Source organism: Pempheris klunzingeri, chromosome 15, assembly GCF_042242105.1.
Source record: "Pempheris klunzingeri isolate RE-2024b chromosome 15, fPemKlu1.hap1, whole genome shotgun sequence".
Classification (NCBI taxonomy): Eukaryota; Metazoa; Chordata; class Actinopteri; order Acropomatiformes; family Pempheridae; genus Pempheris; species Pempheris klunzingeri.
The window spans coordinates 3,403,039-3,409,038 of NC_092026.1; positions in this window are offsets into that span (position 1 = coordinate 3,403,039).

The window sequence follows — 6,000 nt, forward strand, 5'->3', positions numbered from 1 at the left end:
ACATAAAAACTGGACCTGTGGGTCATCTGTGGGGTATCCGGTGATATCACACATCAATCCAAGACCCCTCTCTGTCTCTCTCTGAAGCACCCCTGTCATCTCCTGCCAAAGATCCTGTTTCCTGAGGTATCCGGGGTGGCCGAGAGTCCGTCTCCAGGTCAGCTTTTAAGGCTTAAAATTACAGTCGGGCCTGTTTTTAGACCAGGATCTGGCAGTAACTTCGGCTCTGACCTGTCCACCTACAGCAGCGACGCCATTAAAATGAGGCTCTGGGTGATTCAGGGGCCTCAGAGCTGGACTGGAGTAATTCCAGGAATTAATGCTCGTGAGATGTTTTCAGCGGAGCTGAAAACTCAAAGGACAGCCCTTCCACCCTCACATCTCACCGAAAGTGTTTTAAATTCATTTACATTTACGAGGATCGCTCTTGTGTAGCTTTGTAGCTGACAGAAGTACAGATAAAACAACACAGAATTGATTGGCATCCAATTTATACATTATAGATAATATTATATATGAATATAGAAGACAATGCACTATGTGTTATATGATAAAGCATCGTACTGCAATGCTATACAGTATTTTATTGTAGTATAGTAGCAGAGCAGTGATATTAATTCACTTTTATTCTAGTAAAATTAACAATACAAAAACATACAAATATTCTATTATGAGGATACGATGAGATTTATTATCAGAGAAATGTGCTGTAATGTGTTTTGTAGCAAAATGGTCCCTTTCAGTCTTATATGCTGTAATGTTTTATCACCATGAGTGATGTGTTTGTGTGTAGGCAGCATTTTAACGCACACCATGCTCGTCTGGTCGAGGGAGAACACATTTTAAATACCACTGACTGTTAAGTTAACAATGCATCATATTTTATAAGCTTATAATTTGGCACGTTTTAAATCTTCTCCCTCTGAGATGTGGTTGAGTAGATATTCGCACTAAAAGGAAATCCTCAAGGGAAGGTCAAGTTTCTCAAAAATGTACTTTGGTGCATTTATAATTCTTCAATTAGTTCCTACTGGCATGTAAAATGCTATTGCCGTCTTTTATGCTGCGTGAACACATGCACAAATGATTTAATGTGTATTAGTTGTCTCCTATTTCTAAGTTAAAGTCCTTTGCATGAGGTGTTTGTATTATTCTGCCAGCTTGGCCCATGTGCAGTGCAGTAGATCCTCCAGCTGTACAGATGGAGGATGGATGAAGGTTGAAAATGAACATCCCAGGAAGCATGCGAGTTCTCCTTCAATGAAACGCAGCACGTTGTGCTCGAGTGTGCTCATGTGCATTTGTTTGTAATTGTATGTGTCTTTTGAATAAGAGACAGATGGTGCAGTGCTGGTGGAAAACAAATTATTGGCCGCAGGTCAAAGGAAGGCCGGGGAGAGCAGTTATCAACATGTTGGTCTCCAGCCGCCACTCCATCATCGGCCGGAGTCATCCATTACCCATGCTTCATTGCAGCACCGTGTTTGGACAGGATGGTGCTGGCTGCTCACCTCGTCCGAGCCCACCGAATGACCTCAGTGCATCTGGTTTGAGCCGTACCGGAGCACGAGCCACAGTTGCAATTAAGGTCGCTGTTTTCTTCTCTGAAGAGACGAACACAGCAGATGCAGCTGGTGAATTTGATACAGCCTTAGATTCAGATCAGCTCACACGGAAGGAATTCAGTTCACCTTGATCATTCTTCCTTTCTCAAATGAGATTACAAGGCCACTGAGATGAGCGAAGGACACATCCTGTCATTCCAAGATGTAAACAGACCAATGTTTGAGTTTGAGTCGTGCCTGGTTGCAAACTATTCACGGCTCCACATTTGACTTCTTTTTTTCGCCTGACTTGCGCCACAGCGGAAGGGTCCTGTTGTAAAACTGTCATTAATGGGGGAAAAAGCAGTGGCCCCATTACATAACGCACACCTTTAGACAGCCAACTTACTACACAACACACACACACACACAGATGGAATGACGTGTGTTGCAGGTCAGAAAAGAGGAATTTACTGAAACCGTGTGCATTAGAACCAGTGGAATCCTGTAAACCCATACTTATAAAAACAACACGCCTGGAGGGAGATGCTCTGAGAAGTATTACTGGAATTACAGTGAGCAGGAATTCCATTACTCCGACGCCGTGTATTTAGATGACACAGTGTCACAAACGACAGAGACACGGACATTAGCTATAGATAATGTACAAGGCAAAACAGATGTAAGCACCTTAAAAAAAAAAATCTAATCGTAGTAAGTAGTTGTAATGTGTTTTATCTTTAATGTTAGGATGTGTCCCACTGAGCTTTCATCTCACACTAGCATCAGGTCCAACACTTTAGTGGCCTTCCCATCAGTCTCTGCTGTACTTAAATTCCAATTAGCAAATGTTAGCATGCTAACACACACACACAGGATGGCTGTAGTCGTATTAAGGAAGTGATGATACAATCTCATCACACCTTTAAGAACCACTTCCTGTGAGACAGAGGGAACCTGGGAACCCAAACTGTGTTAAACAGGCTGAACCATTACTGTGTTAAGCCAGTTGGATGTGACCTGTTTGCATGTGTGTTTTCAGAGGGGGGACGCTCTGGTGCCATGTCTGCATCAGTAATGAGAACCTCTGGTGTAACACCTGCATTAAGACCAAACAACACCTACTGTGCTGCTGCGAACTTCGGGTTTCGTGTGTGTCGGCGTGGGATCCACTGTGATTATAGCCTCACAGTCACAGCAGACGGCAGGCTGGTTTTAATGCTCTTCTCAGAAACACCTCACGCTCACTGAACACTCATTTTCATTCTACGGCATGAATCAAACACAGTGACTCATTTGGGCTTCGGCTACTTACATCACAGCACATGCAGGAGAAAGAGTGTGTCGCTCTCTTTCTCACTCTGTCCAATGAACGTGAACGCACATTCAGACATTCAGAGCTGCTGAAATGTCCCCTGTAAGTTAAGGTGGGAGGCTGTGTTCAAGGGGTGTTAACCACTGAGTCTGAGACTTGTGAAAACGCTTCATGTCTGCACTACATTGTGCATCTACAGGCCAGACTGGCACCCATGTAAATACACGTTATGCAACACTTCACACCTGTAAATGCACATCTGGCGAGCCAATGATTGTCCTGTGAAGGTGTTGCTCAAATTTGCCATTTATCGGCCACTGGAAAACCATGTTGTCATTGTCTTAATGACTCAGTATGAGAGAACTGGCACGTTGTCTGAGTTGCTACCAAGCCCACTTTCCTGCTCTATGAAATCCCTCATGCCCGACTTCCTCTGAAGCAGATTGTAGTGGCTGCAACTCCGAGCATTTCATTTTCCACATGTCTGTCCTGATTCAGCAAACACACGTTCTCTCTCATTTTGGTATTTCTTCTGTGATGCCAATGTTCCCAGCAGCTCCTCCCCCCTGTGTCCTGTTATATAATATTATGTAATTCATTTTCAAACAAATGCAGCAGTAAAATGTCCCTTCAGAAGTAAATCTCATATTGCCAAGAATTCTGGGATTGTTTTTGACATGACAACTGCCAAAATCACTCCTTTGTTCACGGCACCACGGCTTCAAGTGGCTGTAATCCGTATTTTTATAATAACAACAATGTGAAAGGCATCGCTTGTGGCGATGAACCTCAATTATACTGTTTTGTTTCACTCTCACAGCGTCGTCATCAGCCGGAGCAGGAAGCTGTTTACTGTGAAAAAAGCTCCAAAAGCCCTCTGTACATTACCTGCTCAGCACCGAACAGCAGACGGACACAGTTGGTGACCAGCTGGTGGACAACGTGGAGCAGTTAGCAACTGAAGAGCCAGATATTTCTCTCAGGAGTTGGTAGAGACCAAAAACAGAGTGTGAATATTTGATTTACATTTGCCAGGTAGCCAACTGAATGACAGCAATCATTACAAACTCATCTTTATGCAGCCAAACATTGTTTTAAACTGTTGTGATGCACAAGACGTGTAGTTTAGTTCCATTTGATGGAAACATGACATGAAATACAGTCTTGGTTCTGAATATATTATTCAGTTCATAACTTTAACGGCTTCAACGATACGCCAAGTGATACAGAATTTCATACTGGCAGACAGCGTGGGAAGCTACTTTAGAGGGAATAAAAGGGAAACGTCCAGTGAATCTGTGACTGTAGCTGCAGTGCATGGAGGCCCAGTATCTCAGAAACCAAAAGTATGAGGGACCAAAGCACTGTAATACACCATAGGAACCATCCTCATTTAAAAAAAATAATTTATTCTCAGCTCAAGATGTGTGTGTTGAGCATTTCAGCAGACAAACACTGGCTCCCAGTAGAGCTACAAAGCTTCAGCATGTGGAAGAGGTTGTGAGCACGCTGTGATCCCCTGGTCTCTTTTTACAGGTTGCCTGAGTCGTTATGTTACATAACAAACAAAAAAAAAATCCACCTCAGTGGTAAAAACATTGTGAAGTGCTGGTGACTTTCCATGGGCTGTAAAATGGACAGGTTAACTGGGCAGCAGATGGATCTTATGGAACCAAACACAGATGTGCGCCCCAAGCTGCTGTTCAGGAAACACCGGTTCACTGCTGTTGGTATTTACATGGAATATTTTGTCACGCGGGGCAGTCACGGCATGTTGATGAAGAGAAAGGACAAATGAACAGGACGCTGGAGAAGAACTAGGAGGAAGTGTTACCAGTTCATAACTCCGCCGACTGGCCTTTACCCCCTCAGAGACAAGAGTAATGTTTTTTTGCACACTTACAATGGGTGCACTTGTGCTGGTGGTGTATTCGCCGGCCAAGTCCCAGACGTATCACATGGAGACACTTGGAACACAGGTGGGCTGAGTAAAGAGAGAGAAGAAAGCCAGAGGGGACAGTTCAGACAGTAAAAGGGTTTACTTTCCACTATAACGTGTCCAGTCAAATAAAAATCCTTGGCTTTTATGTTTAGCTTTTAAGCCATGTTTCAAGTCATGACAGTCCTCCACTACGGTCAAGACTGAAATATCTCAAGTACTTTGTTGAGAGCGTGCACAGACAGTCATGGTTCCCAGATGATGAACCCCCTAGTACCACCATGAGGTTGATATTTATGTTTCACATTCATGTTCACCCCATGAATGAACCAATATTTGTCCAATACTTTAGTTTATTCCTGCAAAACTAATCCTCTCAGCCTCAGCTGCACACATGCCAGCATGCTAACACATTAAACTATAATAATGAACATGGTAAACATTATATCAGTCATTATATCATCGGCCTACAGGGGATAGATTTAGGCACTGAGAGTTCGGACACTTAAATAATCCAGCAGACAGTAAACACGGTGCATCATACAGTAAATATCCTGATGTGGGGATGTCAGCATGTGGGATTTATGAGGGTTTGGAAGGAAGACAAGAAAGTGCAACAACACCATGTCTCCTTTCCTAACCAGACTGCCAGCCTGTCTTCCTGTGCCAGACATCCTGCCAAGCGGTAGAGGGGGGAGAAGAAGGACCACGCTGCCTTGGTGTTTTGGGCGAAAATTGGCTTCAGATTCCCAAATGCCTCCACCCTCTCCCTCAAACCCAAATTTCACCTTGCACCCAGGTCATAAACTGGGATTTACGGTTAATCACATGTCGTTTTAATAGTGACGGAGGAAGTAAACAGCTCTGCAGGTGACAGCCAGTAGACACATAAAGAGATGCTGTCCAGTCAAAACAACCTGCAGAGACATACCGACTGCTGGGCCGCAAAGAAAGAATTCTTTACAGGAGAAAACAAACATCAAATTGTGTATTTTTCCACTGATGCTGTGTGATTTTCACATTGTTTATCGCTTTCAGTACACCACCACCACAAAGAGGACACACGTGGACATTTACACACACCCCCCTGGCTATTTCCCTCCCTGCCACACTCCTCGTCCCCTCCCACTCTCTGACAGTTAACTGTATAAATATCCTACTCTCAGCATTGCTGGGATTCAGACGCCGACCTGCACCGACCA